Source organism: Callorhinchus milii, unplaced genomic scaffold, assembly GCF_018977255.1.
Source record: "Callorhinchus milii isolate IMCB2004 unplaced genomic scaffold, IMCB_Cmil_1.0 Scaffold3, whole genome shotgun sequence".
Classification (NCBI taxonomy): domain Eukaryota; kingdom Metazoa; phylum Chordata; class Chondrichthyes; order Chimaeriformes; family Callorhinchidae; genus Callorhinchus; species Callorhinchus milii.
The window spans coordinates 84940009-84961137 of record NW_024704744.1 but is presented as its reverse complement, the minus strand read 5'-3'; the positions used below and the strand labels follow the sequence as shown (position 1 = coordinate 84961137).

The following is a 21129-nucleotide window of genomic DNA, read 5'->3' as shown; positions in this document are numbered from 1 at the left end:
CAGGGCATAAAATCGCCAGTGACTTCACTTTCTGCGTGTTGTGCACGATACACAGTAAGTGCCACTCATGTCATTTCGGGAAGGAAGTGATATCAACGGCACTCATGCATAGTGTAGGAAACAAGGCACCCAAGGCACAAGAAGTGTAAGGTATTAACATACCACATTGTACATTTACCCACTGAGCCTTCAGAAAAATGTGAAAGCAATCACCTTTATGAGCTCCATGAGAGAAGATTCACCAAAGATTTTCTATTGGGCCTGGTTACCTCTACAAATGAACAACGTCGCAAACCAGAAGTTAACAGGATGGAAAAGCTTTATATCAAGATATTGTTCTGTGGCTGGCGACCCAATTACTAACATAATTAAAGTGAGGGCACAACTTCCAACATCAGTCTCCAGGATGTTAGGCCATTTGATGTTGTGCAGTCAATCTAGCCGCTGAAGCAATTCGAAATATGCTTTAAAGTTGTCCAACAAATTGGCACATTGCAAAACTATTTTTCTCCCCTCTCTTTGCTTTATTACAGCTGTGCCTCTGTTCCAGATGGTTAGCTGTGCTTCTCCTGCTATGCAGTGCGGAACATTCTTCAACCTCCAGATTTGGGCATTGTATGGTTAAGGGAAGTCCCTCCTCTGGTCGTGTTTGCCTTTTCTGCAATAAGTGAGAAATGTTCAAAATAGGTGGAGTTGCCTGTGCACTCAATTGTAAAAGTCTGAAGAAGCAACAAAACAGCAGCAAACTGCAGCTACCTTGATACTCTCATAGGTAATCGAGCAGGTAGGTGGCAGATGAAGTATAATGTAGGGAAGTGCAAAGTCATCCATCTAGGTAGCAAAAACAGTAGAGCGGGTTATTTTTTAGAAGGGGAGAGATTGGAATGTGTTAGCGTCCAGAGGGACTTGGGTGTCCTTCTACACCAATCACAGAAAGTTAGTCTGCAGGTGCAGCAAACAATTAGGGAAGCGAACTGTATGTTAGCATTCATTATGAAAGCATTAGAGTATAAGAGTAGGGAAGTCTTGCTGCAACTGTATAGGGCCCTGGTGAGACCACATCTGGAATATTGTGTGCAGTCTTGGTCTCCTTAGTTAAGGAAGGATGTACTTGCCTTGGAGGGGGTGCAGCGTAGATTTACTGGGTTAGTACCAGGGATGAAGGGGATGAGTTATGAGGAGAGGCTGACCAATTTGGGCCTATATTCTCAAGAACATAGAAGAATTAGAGGGGATCTTATAGAAACCTATAAGATCATCAAAGGGCATGATAGAGTAGATAGTGGGAGATTGTTTCCCCTGGTTGGAGAAACTAAAACCAGGTGTCACAACCGTAAAATCAGAGCCAGCCCTTCCGCACTGAGTTGAGGAAGAACTTCTTCATTCAAAGGGTGGTGAATGTATGGAACTCGCTACCCCAAAGGGCTGTTGACGCTCAGTCCTTGAACATTTTCAAGACTGAGATAGATATATTTTTTATTGCAAAAGGGATTAAGGGATATGGGGATAAGGCAGGGTCAGGTTATTAGCTGGAGTTAGATTAGAAGATCAGCCATGATTAAATGGCGGGGCAGGCTCGAAGGGCCGAATGGCCTACTCCTACTCCTACATGTTATATAAACCACATCACTGCACTGCACAGTAAAGTTCTGTGAAGCAGTTTGAGACATCTCAGTGATGTGATAAGGAATTATATCAAATTCAAGGAATATTATTATTATTTATTATCGTTATAATGGAGCATCACCAATACCAGGTAGCTCAGCTCGTTAAGGACTAGATTTGGGACCAGAAAGACCTGGGTTGGATTGCCAGCTCTGTCTATTCATCCCTCTTTTGACATGTTCCTAAAAAATAAATTTGAGGATTTGAAGTACTATCAATTATACAGCTCTTAATTAAGAAATCCAAATTGGTACAGCTTCCGATAACTGGAAGTACGTACCCCATGCTTGTTATTCCCATTTGAAAATAGGTTAACTTTGAGCAGTGCTCCCATGAGTCAACGTGACTGGGTTTAATTAAGAAATCCAATAAGAAATACTGCAAAGAAAACTGATCTTATTATAAAACATTGGACAGAATGAGGATATTAGATACTAAATTGGCTGCCACGTTTCGCCCACAAAACACACAGTCATTACACTTTACAGTGTATTCTATATTCTTTGAGACATCTCAAAGATGTGATAAGACTCTATATCAAAATCAAGGAATATTATTATTTATTAATATTTGTAGGTCAACCATAAAGGTAGGCCACCACTGCTTTACACCTCCTATCCAGGATTTTCCATCTTACTCTGTTGGAGAATGTATATGAATCAGGCTTGGGATGCTGGCTTGGACAGACATGAACAACTTTTACATAAATCGGATGTTTGATGATTTTTTTTTCTCTTTTTCTTCTAATATTTGCTTGTTTGAATTGGCCTCAGGGTTGGGAAATATTGTGAGAAAAGTCTGAATCCAACTGAAATATTTGTACCAAGTTTGACTTCAATGGTATATTTTTGTAAGTGCTGGAAACCGACAAATATTGATTTTAGGTTTAGTCTCTGCAGTGTGATTTGTGGTTTCAAACCCCTGAAAATAAATTTAAAATGTTATTTGCAAAATAAAATCTATTGAGTGGGGGTGGGGGTGGGGTTTGGGAAAGTGGTAGTACGTATGTAAGAAGGGGTTCGGGTAGTAGGCTCTTCCTCGGGTTCAGTTGACATCTGGGATAAAACCACCAAGATCTTCACTTGAGCAGTGGATTATAGATACCTGACTTTGACCTGTACAGAAAATATTTCCACTTGTCGATGAGTTGGTAACTAGCGGATGTAAATTTAAGATCATAACCAAAAAAATCAGAAGTTTTTTTTTGCAAAGAGAGGTGCCAAAAACGGAAGTTGAAGATAGATTCTATAATAATGTAGCTTTCAATATTGGAAAAGGAAACATTTATAAAGGTATGGGGAAAAGACAGGCGGGTGGGACTGAACAAATAGCTCTCACAGAGACCAACACAGGCACCATGGGCCAAATGGACTTCTGTGCTAAAAATATTTGATGATTCCATAATTTTTACTTATCAATGAGCCTGTGGAGTCCTGTAGCTCAGTAGTTATAACATTCGCCTTGCAAGTGAGAGACCTCAGTTTGATTCCCAGCAGGGAGAAATGTTGGGCAAGTTTCCTTACTCCACACTTCTCTGTTTACCGAGCAGTAACCCAGTTGTTAGTCAATTGGGGGATTGCTTTTCCGGGGATAATAATCCCTCAAATAAAAAAAATAACTTGGTCACTCAATCTACGACTATTTGTAGGACACTGCTGTGTGCAATTGGCTGCCGTGTTTCGCCCATAAATATACAGTCAATTCACTTTACAGTATATTCTGTGAAATGCTTTGAGACATCTAGAAGATGTTAAAAGCACTTTATCAAATGCAAGGATTATTATTATTATTGGACAAGTGGACGTTTCCTCAACCCAGGTAGAAAGATCCTAACTGGGGAAGGACAGAGAATCTTACCAGTAGCTTTGTTGTGTACATAGAGATTTATTTCCTCTTTTTTTCTGCACTTTGCAATTCCACGTGGTCTTAGCCCATGATGCTGTTTAGTCTTAGTATTTAAGATGACGCAGAATCATGGAAAATTCTTAAATTCAGTCCTAATTTGGAAGTGGGTTCTCACTCTCAAAGGCATGTGTGTAGTGTTGCTCACCAACCTTTGGCTGCTGATGACAGACAGCTCTTTTCCATCATCAATACATCAATCAATGGTGGTTCAACAGCCTCCCAGAAGTTTCCTTAAAGTTGAAAAATATATAATTTTTATTGGCATTGCTTCACAGCGACTGTGTTATACTGTAGTTTTCTGAGTCGTGTGAGACCACTCCCCCACCGGCCCCCCAATCCACATTTGGACATTTAGTCAGTATTGGCTCAGTGCCTGCATGAAAGGAGATCAGACTAACTCCAAAACTGCCGTAGAAAGGTGGCACTTGACTAGGAACATGCGTATGAGAATTGGAGCAGGAAACCGTAACTTAAAGATGTAGTAATGCTTAGAAAATTGAAATTTAGGGTTTAGAATTGGAACTTTTAAGTAAATTGGAGATTATTCTGCTCCTTGTGTTCCAGGTTTTGAATTTGCTGATCTGAGCTGAAGGTTATTCTGCTGCTTTCAGTGTGTTTCAAAAAATTGTCCCAGGAGCTTTAAACAACAACCATTTACATTTTTAAGAAATGTGGAAAACCGGCTTCCAAGTTGAGACTGAATTTAAGAATTTTTGCTGCAATTCTGCACAATAGTCAAAATAGCCTCAAATAGGCTATTAACTAGGTGAAATGATATACCTTGAGCACAATCAAGCAGAATAACCCCTTCCCATCCGAACACAGTCTATGAGTGTAATATTGTGACGGTGTTCAGAGTAGACCTCCATGCTTCCTATCAGTATGAATGGTGAATGCATTGAGGCTATCTCACCCGAGATAATTTATTTCATAAACCTAAATGATCTATAACTCACCTGCGATACGGACAGGAATAAGCTACTGGGGTCTTTTGGACAAGCGACAGAACGCCTGGAACTCATTACCTTGGTGGTGGCAACCTGTTTATACGTGGAAGGAAACAATCCTTTTGTACTTTATATAGATCTTGAATTACTTGTGCAGTGTTGGACGTGGCTGAAAGACGTGAAGTAAATTCACATGTGCAAATCACCAGCTGTATTTATGCTGAGAGAGAGAGAAAAAAAGAACTGAAATTGTTTGATTAACTTTACAGGGGAAATAATTCTTCCTAAAATGAAACCTTTTTAGAAATATATTTTCAGAGTCAGAAGAACGGAGGGATGGGGGGGGAAGAGATTTTCCAGTGTGTGATGTAATGATTATCAAGGGTGGAAATGTTCTCATGAACAGAAAATGCAGTTTAAAATATTTCCTTAAAAACTATCCTTAACAACAGGTTTACGAGTGAATATCCCTGTGACTTCACCCATAGGCTCTGAACATTCAATGTTGATGAGCAAGGTATGGGGTTGCCTTTATTTATGGCCATGGGAGTAGCTTTGAAACCCTCCCTCACCAGATCCTCTCTTACAATTAACACAGCTTTTTCTTTCCAGGTGATAATTATCACATCACTTATCACATTCTGCCTCCTCCCTCCCCCGTCGTCTTGAAGTTCAATTATAGAATCATAAGACATTTACAGCACAGGAGAATTCCAGCCCATTTTGTCTGTCCTGCTATAGTACTAGCTTCTTCACTGGGGTTGTCTACTCTAATCCCATTCCCCTGTTCTTTCCCCATACCTTTCAATATTACTTTTTCTCAAGTATTTATCCATGAGACAATAAATACAATAATAATCCTTGGATTTGATATAGTTCCTTATCACATTGTCTCACAGTGCTTCCCAGGATTTTACTGTAAAATGTAGTGACTGTAAATTCTGTAGACGAACGCAGCAGCCAATTTGCACAAGGCTATTTCCCAAACAGCCATGGAGTGAATGATCAGTTTTACCAGCAGGAATGTTAGCCTCTCTTGTGATCATCTGAATTTGTCTATTGTATTTAATGCAAACAGCGTCAGCTTCCTTTTCAATATGAAAAGAAGTATTCAGGAACAGAGCTGTGAGAGGATCCAATTTGGGTAGTAACTTGATTACTATAAGTGCTTATTTTCTTAGAAAAAGCTCTCAAATTACATAGTTTGGGAGTTTTCCTTAATATTTCATTTAATTTTCTCCAACCCCATCCTCCCGTTTGTACCCATTGCTCCTCCACCTACGAATTACTGCCTCACCCTCTACTTCCTCTACCACTGATGATTGAGCTTTACACCTTTTCTCCCTCTTAAAACAACTCTTTGACAATGCCTTTTGTCAACATCCACAAAGCTTTCCGTCTTCTTCCTACCTTATTTAATGATGCATACTGTGTCTGTGAAGCAAATGTTATCCTTCGCAAAAGGCACTGTATAAGTGCAAGCTGTTATTGGTAAACTGTTGGTGTGGTTTTCTCCCTTAAAAACTTTCTCTAGATTGCAAAATTTCTCCTTCTCTATTTTTTGTTTACAGTTTATCTTTTCACATGAGATCAGCCATTTTATAGTAATACCCTTTGCATTTGGTTTAGTTCTGCTGTATGCATGACATGAGGACATCTCAAACACTTCACAGAAGATACTGTAAAGTGCAGTATCTGTATATTTTTGTAGGCAAAAGCAGCCAATTTGCATTCAGCCATGTCCCACAACAGCCATGAAATGAATAATCAATTTTATTTGGGGGATTGTTGACCAGGATACTGGGAGAAACATCATTCACTTTTTAAAAAGTACCATGGGATCTTTAACATCCAGCCAAACAGGCAGACAGCCCCTTGGTGTAACAGCTCATGTGAAGGACAGTACCTCCAACAATGCATTGGAGTGTCACCATAGATTATACAGAATCAAAGTCCCAAAGTGAGGCTTGAACTCACAACCTTCTGATAAGAGCTACCAGCTGAGCCAGGCTGACACCTTTGTGTTGCCAGTTTTCTGCACTCTTTCCTGAAGCTGACTGCTGCTCAGGTGCTGTTTTGAGGGTATCTGGCATCTTACTAAGTACCTACTCTTTAAACGTGTCCCTGACAACGAGTACAACCATGCAGAATATCACAGCCAAACCAGATTCTGGTCTGAGCCAACACACCCACAGGCACACAGTTTCCAACAACAGTCACAGAGTAGCAATCACAGGAGCAAGGACCCTGACTGATCCCACCCCCACCATGTGTGCATGTTGCTGTTCCAGACAGTGCCTTTACATACAAGACCATCAGAGAAGGGCAAATGCTTCATAAGGTTTACTGTAAAGTGCGATGACTGTGTACTTTTGTAAAACAATCCTTGCATTTGCATTTAATATAGCGTCTCACATTGGGATCTCAAAGAGCTTCACAGGAATTAACTGCAATGTGTAGTGACTGGATTTTTAGGAGAAGCATCAGTAGGTGCATTCGTAAGCTAATACAGAAGCCAATTTACGCACATCAAGGCCACAAACAGCCATGGAGTGTTAGCCAGGACACTGGGAGAAACTCCTTTCACTTTTCGAACAGTGTCATGGGATCTTTAATGACAGCTTAGAGGCATACGGATCTCAGTTTAATGTCTTGTTGCCACTTTTGTGTAAAGTGTAGGATTTGCAGAAAAACAATTTGATTGAGATTGACAACTGGCAATCTCACAAATCCTTACAACATCTGCAAGAATGACAAGGCTAAGAACGCTCTGAGCCAACACATGGAAAGAGTTTTTTCCGCCAGTCTTTTTTTTAAAAAAATGATGTAATTTGAAAAAAAGTTTTTTTGCAAAGTCTCCCCTCCCTGGTCCTCGACTGTCGTCCCTGAAATTTCTTTGCGGACAAAAAGCAAAGCAAATGCTGTTTAAAGTAGTGCAAAATGTTAAATAAATCTGTAATGTTTGCCCTCTGACATCATTCACCAATTACTTCAATAACAAGCCCCCTTACTGTCTTCTGACCGGGCCAAGGCTCCTGGTTACAGCAATCCATTCATACCCAGGAGGGAAGCCATCAAATTCTATTAGAAACCTGTCCGCTGTTTATTATATGAACTAACAGATGGCACTGGGTTGTTTGCTGAGGTGTATAGAATCCCTTCATTGGCGTTGGCTATGTACACAGAGTCATGGCACACATATACACACACACACCGTTCAAGAATACTTCATGCCTTAGCAATAAATCCATCCGTTATTGTAGAACTATAGAAAATTATAGCACAGGAGAAAGCCATCATATGTATGTGTTGGCTCTTTGAAAGAGCAATTCAGTCTTGTTTACCTGCATTTCCCAATAAACCTGCAAATTACTCCTGCTCCTGATTGCTATCTGAAGACCCTTTCACATCAGGGTGGACAGGATTTAAGTTGTGATATCACCTTCCATCCCCATTAAAGAATGACTTACCAGAGCTTACTGTTTGGGCTCCAACATGAATAAAGGACCACTTGGATGAGGCACCAGAGGGTACCAGGGTAACTGTGGAAAGTCTATGCATTAGGAAAAGGAGTCCAACTCTGTTGGGAGAAAATCAGTAAAGATCAGAAGAGATTTGGAGAGGATAAAAAAGCTGAACACTTTCTCAAATGGTCATTCTTCATATTTGTGCCTAGACAGTTGTTCCCAGCGGGTATTTTGATCCATGGATGCCAAGAAAGGATGTCACCCGATGTCTGCACACACACAAAGACACACACATATACTCACACACATATACACACGCACACTCACACTCTACACACGCTCAAACAGATGCACCACGCACACATACACACCCACACACCTTCCAGCAGGGGTCAGTGAATAATAATCAGGGGTGGAAATGCTTGTTCATTATCCAGTTTCCAGTCAGAACATAACAGGGTTGAAATTTGTGACATTTTATAACAAGTTCCATGTGATAACTATCACAGGGACGTCATTATGAAAAATTGTAAATTGCACCCCATACTTTCAATTGAGTTGATTGCAGTGTTCTTTATTTCCCATTTATTTTTCTTGTATGCGTGTTTGGGGGGAGGAAAGAGACTGTCGGGGGCTCCATACTCCATCTAGTACCTCACCCAAGGGTCATTCTACATATGTCAATTGAGACACTGAGTGTCAGTAGGTTACTCAACTGCGAAGGGGAGGAAAATAACAAGTAAGTTTCCTTCCATCAGGGGGTCTATGTATACCACTAGACAAACTCGTGAGCTCGGTTTCATGCCAGACAGTGACTTTACCAATTGGGGGAGCCTGGCAGTGTACTTCCAATAACACACAACCCCTCATTTAATCTTGTAAACTTAAAGATGGCCAATTATTTGTGTAAAGTGCGTATAATAGTTCACAGTCAAAGCATCCAAAGCTGCTCATTAAGGGCAAAAATTAGAAACATGTGCAGACACATATGAAGGACTAGAGCAAGGAAATAGAAAGGTGGTTTAGATCAGCACAAATGATCATGCAAAGGTTGTAAAAGACATTGGGATAATAATTATCATCAGAGTAATAATAAATCTTGCATTTGTCTTTCACGTCAGGAGGATGTCTCAAAAGTCTTCATAGAATTTCATTGTAAAGTGTTGTGTATTTTGTAGGCAAACGCCAGCGGTCAATTTGCAATTGGGATGGGTGCAATGTACCCTAAAAAAAACGATCTGTTCCAATGAATCTTTATGATGGCAAATCCCATGATAAAGACTTAGTGAAAAGGCTTACTATTATTAGACTCCTTCTAACTGATCAGAACTTGGGTGGTTGTGGGAATGCTAAAATTATCTTCAGTACTCCAGGGATATGCAGGTGAGGGTGGGATTAGCCAGACTTTCTACTCCAGAGGAACCCTGGCTGAAGGGTCAGGTAGTATTTTGCTCTCTGACTTGTTTGACAGTATAAGAGATACATTCTATATTTTTAGAAAATAGAGACGGCCAGGTGGATTGTACTGATTTTTTTTCTCTACAAACTTATATTTGTATGAAGAATAACCAAGTACAACAACAATAACTTGTATTTATGTAGCACCCTTCGTGGAGGATAAGAGTCTAGGATCACTGAAAGCTACAAAATGGCAATTGGTGCCTATGGAAATGTGGTCGCTAGAGAATTAAAATTCTACCTCGCCTTAGAGTGCAAGATTGTTTTGTCTTAAAATTTAAGATTGTGCATTTGTGCCGAGAATTCTCAAATTCTTTTTTTTAATTTGGAAGATAGTGCATTTCTCTTTAAGATGTGTAGCAAGCTGGCTCCCAAATTAAGGCTGAATTTAAGCGGTTTTCCAGCATCCTGTGGAATCTTATGATTTTCAGACAAAAAACTAAAGGCTTAAAGGCTGAGACTAGGTGGATTTTAAGACCCGAGAAGGGGAGAAATAGTTGGGAGCGTGTATATGTGTGGGGAGGGGAGGAAATACAATTCAGCCCATTGCATGATGTGCATATTATCACGGTAATTATTTGCACTATAGGGTATTGGAAAAACATGTGGTATTGCTTAGATTCCTTTCCTTCCCAAATTTCCGGCAAATGAGTGGATACATTTTTTGATTGGCTTTAATTTTTTCAGGGCAGCTGCTTTTGTGCAGAAATAATGTGTTTTCAGCCTTGTAGTGAACACTATATCTGAGCTGGCATCTTCTGCCTCGGCAATGCAAATCATGTGAAAAAATAAAATCACATTCATTTTTATTAATCACACAAGTGATGGTTAACAGATGATGTTGCCTTCTACGCATTCGCCGCAAAGGTCAAAGGTAATCACTAACAGAAGCCAAGTTAGCTTGTCCTTTCTAGAAAAAAAATCAAATAAAGGGTCTTTCATTTGATTTAAAATGTAATGCTCTTTTTCTTAAAAAAAATCTAGCTATGCTGATTTTAATAGAACAAAATTTATGCTAACTTCCCCGGTGTTGAGCACGCAAAATGCCATCCAAAATGTCATCTAGGAAAATGGCCATGTTGTGTATTGAGTATGTCCTGACCAACAATTCTCTAAACAGAATTGGTCATTCACTTCATGACTCTTTGTGGGTCATTTGCCCACAAAATAAATAGTCACGTCCACCAATCTGCCGGAGATTTTGTGAAGCACTTTGAGACATCTCAACGACATGATGAGATATGATATCAAATGCAAGAATTATTATTATTATTTTTATTTATTGCTCTGTGCAATAATAACAGGTACACGGACACTACACTTTACAATGAAATCTTGTGAAGCGCCTGAGAAGTCTCAGCAACATGATAAGACGCAAATGTAAGGATTACATGTTGTTAAATATAGCACTGGAGTCAACATTACTTTTTAAACACTGGATTGCAAGGTTATGCTACCATTGATAATTCCTTAAGGATTACATGCTTTTGAAACTGCCTTTTTCTTTATCAGTGATTTCCTCATGAAGACAGTACATGATTGTATGACTAGTTTCGCTAATAAACACTTCCATTAGCACAAAGTCATCCCTGTCTTGGTAAGCATTCTGCATGCTCATGTGTGCATTCTAGCTCTGTATCTCAGTTCAGCTTTTCATATTTCTACCTTAGAAACTGCGAAGTGCCAGATTTCTGATAAAGAGCATTTTGTCCTATTCCCCACAGCCTTGCCCTTTCCCAATATTCTTTTATATGTTTTTCAATTCTAATTTTTGTTCAATTACCGTTCAAAGTTTATTCTGGATTCTGCTTTAACCATTTTGGAGAATGCTGTTGTATGTTCTGATAACCCTCAGTGTAACCAAAAATTCCAAACCTCTCTGCGCAAATTAGCCTCCGCATTCAGCTGCAAAGTTCACAGTACCTACACTTAGTTGTAATTAAGTCACTACAATATAGTTTCTATATCAGTAACTTAATCACTATTAAGTGTGACATTTGTCATATTTCTGAGATGCCCAGTTCAATCTGAGTGTGTGCGCTCTGAGACACGACCCTGCATGGAGGGCGCTATATACGTGCAAGTTGTTGTTGTTGACATTTTGATACTGTAGCTTCTATATCAAGGAATGTCATGGTTATTCATTTTATTTTTCTGATAATCCAGCCACATAATGAAAAATGTGTTCAGAAGCCAGATGAACGGTTGGACAGAAACTAGACACAATCACAACCACATCTGCAGCTACCTCTCTGCTCTGCTAACAGTAATTAGCAGACGGAAAGCTTTGAGACAAATTACTGCCTCCTTGCCCCTTTACATGCTAAGATACTTTGGACTTCCTAGGCCAAAAATCTGGAAAGATATGGAAGATTCATTGATCGGCAAAATAAAATTGAATTAGACACTATCTTGGGAGAATTTTGCTAGCCTTTTTGCATGTTTTGCAAATTCCCCAGAGGCTGATTTCCAGAAACGTATTCAGGGAGGGGAATTAATCGTTGCCATGCCCTGTTTTCTCCACGTGGCTGTCTGGTGTATTTCGCTCAGGCATGCTTTAATAATCTTTCAAAGTGGGTTGAAAGAGAAGGATCGGGGGAAGGGGACGGGAGAGGGATCAGAAGGAAAGAGAGACCCGAGGAAGCTAGAAATAACTAGGCAGAGAGAATACCAGCAAAAATTTAAAAAAATAGAAACAGTTAGAGACAAATCTATTGTGAAAGTAATCATGTTGATAAGGGAATCAAGAGACAATGTGTGTGGTGCATACATACGTGTAGATGCTGCTCAAGCTAAGATTTTGGAACAGGCTTTTCCAAGGACTAAAATCCTCCCAAAGCCACTACCAATGAGACAAATGTTTCTGTAGATTAATTTTTAAAATCCTTTCCCTTATTATGGATTTTGCCTGGTTGAACTGGACTTTGGAAACTCAGTGGTGTGTTAATTAGCACATTGGTGAATAATGTGTCTGGTCACTGTATTAATTATTGACTGTTTTGTGTGCATGTGTGTGATCCCCCCACTCCCTCCCTCCCCAGTGACCTGGACAGAATAGATGGGCAGCACTTGAAAAGGGCTGGGACCAATATCCTTGCTGAGAGAGTAATTAGAGCTAAGGCGGAGGGTGGGGTGGGGGGTGCGTGCGGAATCTAATACAACAGTGGAAGAGAAACAAACATGATAAAGCTTTAGGAAAGGGGGCATCGGGAGAGGGAAAAAAGGGGGGGGGGAAGGGATGGAAGATAATGAAAAGGGAAATTCAGAGAGGCAGCAAAGAACAGATCAGGAGAACGGAGTAAAAAGAATGCCAAAGGGTCAGGCAGTATTGAGGAATATGTACACTAAATGGATAATTCTTTCAGAGTAGCACTGAATGGTTTCCTTCTATGCTGTAAATTTCTATGGTTCTATGGAAGCCAACTGTGCCAAATGTTTCATTTCTGGCTGATGGGATACCAGCTTAACCCAACAGAAAAATCAAGGTTAAGTCATTATCTCACTACCCGCCCACAAAATACATAGTTAATCCACTTTACAAGACATTCTGTGAAGCTCTTTGAGATATCTCACCTACTTGATAAGGTGTTATACCAAATACAAAGATTATTATTAATATTATTAGTATTCTTCTTTTTATTATTATATTACCCAGTCCTCCAATGTACATCAAATGGGCTGAACAGACAGACATAAGTTTAGTTTCACATCTCATCCAAAGGGCAGCAAATCTAATAATGCGGTGCAACAAATTACAGCAAGACATTAATAAACTTGTTGAATGGGCATTTAAATGGCAAATATATTTCAATGTAGAAAAGTGTGAGGTGGTACATTTTGGTAGAAGGAATAAGGAAGTCACATACATCCTGGAAAATAAAAACCTAAATGGGGTAGAAGAACAAAGGGATCTTGGGGTATACATACACAAGTCACTAAAAGTAGCAACGCAGGTTAATAAAGCCATAAAAAGGCAAACCAGGCATTGGGTTTCATTTCTGGAGGGATAGAAATGAAAAGCAGGGAAGTTATGGTAAACTTCTATAGAATATTGGTTAGACCACATTTAGAATGCTGTGTGCAGTTCTGGTCCCCAAATTATAGAAGGGATGTAGAGGCACTGGATAGGGTACAACGGAGATTCACAAGGATGATCCCAGAACTGAGAGGTTATGCCTATCAGGAAAGGCTGAACATGCTTGGACTTTTTTCTCTTGAAAAGAGGGTATACTGATCAGATGATCATGTGACTTTGGCAACCATTTAAAGACTAAACATTCTTGACCTAAAATTATAGAGTTTGGAAAAGCATTCCAGAATAGAGGGGATGAAAATTGCAACCTGTGATTTGTTTAGAAGCAGAATCTTGAAGGTCCTGAAACTTTAAGCACACATAGTCTTGTGGGGGAGACCAAAACCAGGGGGTGTCAATATAAATAGTCACAAATAGATCAAATAGGGAAGTTAGAAGAAATTTCTTCACTCAGAAAGTAGTGGGAATGTGGAACATGCTACCACAAGGAGTTGTTGAGGCAAATAGCATAGATGTACTTAAAGGAAAGCTCAATAGGTACGAGAGAGAAAGGAATAGAAGGTTATGCTTGAAGGCTTAGTTGAGGAAGGGCAGGAGGAGGCTCATATGGAGCATAAACACCAGTATAGACCTGTTGGGCCAAATGACCTGTTTCTGTGCTGTATATTCTAATGTATCTCCAGGATTGCATTGGAGTGTCAGTCTAGACTATGTGCGCTTTAAGTTCCAAGACCTTCAAGATTCTGCTGCTAAACAAATCACAGGTTGCAATTTTCATCCCCTCTATTCTGGAATGCTTTTCCAAACTCTATAATTTTAGGTCAAGAATGTTTAGTCTTTAAATGGTTGCCAAAGTCACATGATCGTCTGATCAGTATCCTATTGCTGATTTAACCTTGGATAAAGGGATTTCAATAGCTTAATTGTTTCCATTATTTTCACTCATGTGTGAGCACAAACAAATGTATTGGGGAACCACCAGGAAAGGTTTAGCTGGATAAAGAAGCTGGAAATTCTGCAGAAAAGCAGCATCACATCACACTGATCAGACTATAGCCCTAATGTACCTGATTAACCAAATAAATTAGGTGTCATGAGTAGTTCATCGATGAAATGTTATTGGGGCAAAATTGGCAGTGTTTCATAAAGTGTTTGATGTGAGGAATACCACACCAGTCTTCAGTAAGTCATATCTATGAATTGATGAATAGTGAATAGTAATCTATGAATACAACAACAAAATTACATTTGTATAGCGCCTTTCACATTAGGAGGACGCCCCAAGGTGCTGGACAGTCAGTGTTTTGGAGCCGAGCTGGGGGTGATCGAAAGCACAGTTGAAGAGGTGGGTGTTGAAGGAGGTCAGGGAGGGGGTGAGGTGGAGGGACTGCGGGATGGAGCGGGATTGGAGACTGCGGGGGGCAGAATGGCAGAAGGCCTGCCCACCAATGGTGGGTCGGGCAAGGTGGTGGATGTGAAGCAGGCTGGAGCCCACTGAGCGGAGGAGCAGGCGGGATGGTAGGGGGTTAGGAGGTTACAGAGGTGGGGGAGAGCAAGGCCACGGAGGGCTTTGAAGGTGAGGATCAGGATCTTGAATTCTTTGTGTGATGGGAAACCAGTGGAGTCGGGCTATGATGGGAGTGATAGGGTCACAGAGCCTGGTACGGGAGATGACACAGGCTGCAGAGTTCTGATGATCTGCAGCTCATGGAGGGAAGAGTTGGGGAGGCCGACAAGCAAAGAGTTTGCATAATCAAGCCTGGATGTTGTGAATGCGTTATGAATAGTGACTGTCCTCCTTGGGGGAGGTAAGTGGGGTCTTTTTGGAGTCATCCCACTCATCTCCTGTTAACCCTGCAAGCCAAAGCCCTTATGGGTAGGGTGGTCCTAGCTGGACAAGCAGCGGGAAAGCTAGTCGGACAGCGATATCAATGGCAAGTTATGCGGTTTTAGCTGGTTAGCCTCCAACCACACTGGGGTCCCCAAATCTTGGCTCATGTCAACCTCGCCTAATACTTTCCAGAATGAGGTAAGCAGGATGCATCATTCCAGGGACAGAGTGCGCTTCCATTAAAACAATCTGTCTCTGGGATTTCCATGTGTCGGTGGGATGCATGGAAATCTCAGCTTGGTTTGGATACATGGTGGTGGGTTTCCACACCTGGCTGACGAAAAAAAAATTGTTGAAGATTACACCCCATTGTTGATAATAGCAAAAATAATTTTGAGTTTGATGTAGAGCCTTTCACGTCAGGATGAGCCATTGAGCTATTGGGTGAAACCTTGGGGTGAAAATTCTAGTGTCTAATGATTTCATAATTAAAATAAGACCCATGCTATGAAACATAGCTAATGTCACACTGTTTAATTATATCTGTATCACATGTCCTCCAACAACTGAAGCAGAAACTGGTGTAGTCCCAATATGATATTCAATGCTCTGAAATCCTTGTTCAAGAGCTACTGCTCGGGTCATGACCCAACTGTGCAGCGCCTTGGGACGTCCTCCTGACGTGAAAGGCGCTCTATAAGTGGAATCTTGTTGTTGTTGTTGTTGTTGTTGTTTATTGGGTTTAAATCACACAGCAGTGCAGTTTTGGGAGAGGCAAGTAAATCAACTGAACACTGTCACGATGCACATCATTCTAGGCAAGCTGAACTCCACATGACACAAACAAATTGATTTCCAGAGCAAAAATAGCCATTTGTGGAGCCCTGTAGCTCAGTGGTTAGAGCACTCGCTTTGCAAGCGAGAGACCCGAGTTCAATTCCAGGCAGGGCGAAACCTTGGGCAAGTTTCCTTACTCCACATGCCTAATAATAATCCCTCCAAAACCAAAAACAATAATAAATTGGTCATTTTCAATCTACGACTGTTTGTGGGACATTGCTGTGCCCAATTGGCTGCTGCGTTCGCCCACAAATGTACAGTCAATTCACTTTACAGTGTGTTCTGTGAAGCGCTTTGGGACGTTCTCCCGACGTGAAAAGCGTTATATCAAATGCAAAAATTATTATCCATAAATAACTCATTGCTTTACACTGGGAGTGTGTTCAGGAACGTTCTTGTCTATGTCTATCAGGCCTTCATCCTTTCTGCCCCACCTTCTGGAACCCCATCTCAGAGGCCCTTCGCCTCGCTCCTTCACCTCGCCTCTTTCTAGGTCCATCTCAAGACTGTCCTCTTTTATCGCATCTTCAGTCATCTTCCTACCTCCACGCTCTCCTTGGCCCTCACTCCCTCCCGAATCCAATCTCCAGCTCGGGTGCAAGCCCTCGACTATCCAGTACCTTGGAATGTCCTGCCAACGTAAAATCTCATTATATGCAATTTGTTGTTGTCTAACTTAATCATAGAAATAATCCTTGCACTTAATTGTAGGGCCTATAATGTCAAAACACCTCAAAGCATTTCACAGGTAATTGCCGTCAAGTTTAGTGACTATACAGGGTGGAGCCAGTGGGGGAGTGCCTTAGAGCACTGCCTTAGAGCTATATTAGGAGGAGGAAGTAGAGGGAGCAGACACCCCCAGCACAGCTGCTCACAGTAGGCACATTTTAAAGGCCAGTTCGCTCATCCAAATCTGGATTTAATCTGGACTTCAACCCCTTCAATCCTTTGACCTAAACTCCCCCCTGTAACCAGGGCAATCACTGGTAACCAATTTACACACAGGAGGTAAATGATCACTTTATCTGAAGGAAGAATTCCCTTTTATTTTCAAATAGTGTCAAGTGGAATGCCTCCACCTCTTTCACGGTGCCTCTTTGATCGTGCTATTGGTCATTGTTCCCCTCCCCAACCCCTTCAGCTCCCAACCCCAGCTCAGGTTCCCAGCCAGCAGTGTCAAGTGCTTTGAGATATTCTTTGACTTGAAAGGTGTTATATAAATTGGATTGTAGTGCATTATGAGATCTTGGACGTGGATCCAGCATGGAGGGCACTATATAAATCCAAGTTGTTGTTATTGCTGTTGTTGAATGCCCACCCAAACAGCTAGTACGATCTCAGTTTAACATCTCATCTTAAAGACGGCAGTACAGCCTCTAGGACTGCAGTGTTAGCTCAAAATCTTGACGTGTGATTTGTGCCCACAACCTTCTTATCCAGAGGTGTGAGTGCTACCAATTGACCGAAGCTGATGCCTAACCATGGCAGCTTGAGAAAAGTGGACTGAAGTAAAGCAAATCAAACTCTTTTGGTTTATTGTTTCTATTGTTGGATAAGAAACACAATTGCGCATTTAACCAAAAGCAAAGGAAAGGAACCCCCCTGGCCAATTTATCACCTCCTTATTCTGAGGCCAATTGCACTACCAACCCATCCCCCATCCCTCCCCAACAACATTCCCCCTTGCTGAGATTAGCAAACTCCAAAACACATCAGGGGTTAAAGGTTCTTGAGCTCAGCCTTACACTGCCCCAGAAATTACATCAAGCAGGCAGCACCTGAAATTGTACATTCTAGCAAATTCTAAAAGGCGGCCAGTAGTTTCTTTTGGATGATTAAGAGCAAAGAGAAACAGTCCCAAGAACGCTTTTTTTTATATATAGTTCGTGGAATAACTGTGCTTCACAGAGAGCAACTGGCCAGCTGCTGAGCTTCAATTCCAACTCATATAGTCCTGACTCCAGCAACTACACTGTGCTTTCTCAGCATGAGAGTTCCTTCACTGCCAAAGCCTGGGTCTTATGATTGAGGTCTAGGCAAGGTCATACCGAGGCATAAATTTTAACCCTTGTGTCCAGCCTCAAGTATGGGGATCAGCAGAGTTCACATCCTATTCTGTCGATTCATAGTCACATTATTTTTAATATATGCACGACTGCCCCACCACCCCTCTAATCCCCCCTCCCCTATCTCCCATCCCACCGCCCTCTGTATACTCCCTTCCCCTGTTTGCCCCTCCCTCATCACCCGCCTCTCTCTTGTTCCCTCCTCTCTCTAGTCCCCCCTCCCTGTCTCCCCCTCTCTCTCTATTCCCCCCACTCTCTCTCTTTATTTTCCCCACTCTCTCTCTATTTTATCCCTACCTCTCTCTATTCCTCCCCTCCCTCCGTTGCCCCCCATTCCCTCCGTTGCCCACCCATGGCCCCCTCTCCCACCCATGGCTCCGCCCCTCCCTCCATGGCCCCCCAACTCCATTGCCTCTCCCTCCATTGCCCCCCCTCTCTCCATTCCCCCTTCCCCCATTCTCTGATTTTATGAATTAGCTCCAGTGCGACTTCTGATTTATTAAAGTGAAAATCCTGTTCAGTTTCCTGTATAAAACTGGTAAAAATGGATCAGAGAGAAAAAAAAGCTACAATAATTTTTCTTTTTAACTGTCCCTTAATATTTAGAGAAAGAAATACAATGAAGCTAAATTTACTGCATCAAATAGAAACTCAAACATATTCACTTAACCTTAAAATTTCTTCAAGGCCTCTGTTTCAGGTACACTGTGGAAACCTTTGCAGTTGAAAGTTGAGTGCAGTTGAAAGCCACAATTGTAGGTTCAATTCCAGTCTGTGTTGAGTGAGCTGATCTCAGCCGGGGCAGCAATTAAAGACACAGCAATTGGTCTCAATTGGTCTCAGTGTCCATGGGCTACAAATAGATCTCCTCTCCCCCCACCACCTGTTTATCAAATAATCTGTTGAAACTGACTAATCTTGGCAGTAAAAACATCAAGCGGTATGGGAAAAGGGCTGGAATGTGGGATACAATAAAATATAATAAAAGGTAATTTAAAAAACAGATAACAATACCATAAGACAAGGCGGGCTGCAATACCCACAACATGTTTCCTTGGAGATTATTGAAAATGTTATGCAGGAATAACATGACTTTAGCAGATGAATAAACAAACTTCAAGGCTTTTATTTCTTCCAACTTTCCCAGTGATTCTAGAATCATAATTTATATTTTTATAGGGTCCGTCAAGTTTGGGAGGATGTCTTTAAGCACTTCACACAGCTGACTGGGAGTCTGAGCAAGGGTGGCTGTGGGGGAAGCTAGCAGGGGCGACGGAAGGTGACATGGGCCTTAAGGACATATACTAGGGTAGACATCCATGGTGTAACAACAATCCTTCTGCATCTCACTCAAGTGGTTATTCTTTAGGTGTGAACCTAGCCAGAAACAATGGCAGGCCGTTTGGCTATATAGATACACTACTGTTCCATCTAACATCAACATCCAGACACTTTCCAGCCGGGGGAAACAGGACAGCTATTTGAATCAGAAAGAAACCCTGACTGATTTCTCCCTAGTTCTCCCTCCCTTCTCTAACCCAATTGAAGTTGAGACCAATTGTAGGGTGCTTTCTCCCATCACTGGCTGAGTTTGGCTACCTCAGCACAGCCTGACCGGTGTAGTCCTGCAATGTAGTGGTTAGAGCACTCGCCTCGCAAGTGAGAGGACTCGGTTGCAATTCCCAGGTGGGGCAAAACCTTAGGAAAGTTTCCTTACTCCACATGGCTGTTTACCTAAGCAGTAAGTAGGAATTGTCAGATCGCTTTCCGGGGTTAATAATCCCTCTCAAAAAATTTGGGTCACACAATCCACGATTGTTTGTGGGATACTGATGTGAACATGGGCTGCTGGGTTTCGTCCACAAAATACACAGTCAATTCACTTTACAATATACTCTGTGAAGCGCTTTGAGATGTTTCACTGACGTGATAAGGCATTATATCAAATGCAAGGATTATTATTATATTGAAGGCATAATCTTTGCGATGTATATGCCTCACTACAACATTACTGAGTGGATTCCCCTCATGACTGGTTAAGGGGGACATTGCTGGTGTACGATGACTGCTCTGTTCACCTACAAAAACAGTCAGTGCATTTGGCTGCAAATATGTGTAGAGCGTTTTGAGATGTTTCAATGCGTTACACAAAAAAGCAATTCTTTCTTTTCTTTCACCCGTGGAACCAGAAAGGGAAACCTCAAGAAACTTTGAGGTTAAGTGAATACATTTAAATTTATTTTACAGAATAAATTTAACCTATCAGTTTTCTTTCTAAATATTTTAAGGTCCAGTTTAAAAAAAGTAACATATCCTTCTGTGATCTTTATCCGCCAGGAAAAGTGCCTGTTTTTCTTTAATAAATCCACAATTATTAGAGCTCTCTCCGTGAGTTAAAGTTGCTTAGTTGTATCTGGCTCTCACATGTGTTTCCTGTTTTTCCAACTAGTTCTCTGCTACACCAGGCCTTTGGGAGTGAGAGTCCAGGATTTTCCTGAAAGGAAGGAGTGCTTTGTTCATTGCTATCATGGGAATGTTTCAAATTTAGACATCTGTAACAGAGGCCTCCTGTGTTCCTCAAATGGGCCGCTATGGTCTTGGCTCGTGAAATTAATAATCTGAGAGGCTGTGAAGGTTTTTGTGAGAAATATGCATAGATTACAGGTATCGCCCCACCATCAGGTTTAACTACATGACCCCTGGCAAAACGCATTTATAAAGTAATGCACAATGGTGTGAACTAAAGGGAAGTTTTTGGCAGCATTATTTTTTTCCCCGTGTAAATTGATATGTGGAATTTTAAATCTTTAATAGAGGAGCCATGAGAGAGGTCTGGAAAACAATCTCCCAGATTAAACTGATCTGCTTGAAGGTTGCTTGTGGGGCTTTTCTGATGCCAAGTTGGTTTATCTACACA

General features: G+C 41.2%; 1 long non-coding RNA gene across 1 annotated transcript; it reads right to left on the bottom strand.

The window, feature by feature from the left end:
- Positions 1–4559: 4559 nt before the first annotated feature.
- LOC103177991 lies at positions 4560–16746 on the bottom strand. Its single transcript, XR_487790.2, has 3 exons — positions 16690–16746; positions 7988–8097; positions 4560–4737 (listed from the first exon to the last, which is right to left on the bottom strand). It is a non-coding gene; the product is annotated as an uncharacterized LOC103177991 (long non-coding RNA).
- Positions 16747–21129: the final 4383 nt, after the last annotated feature.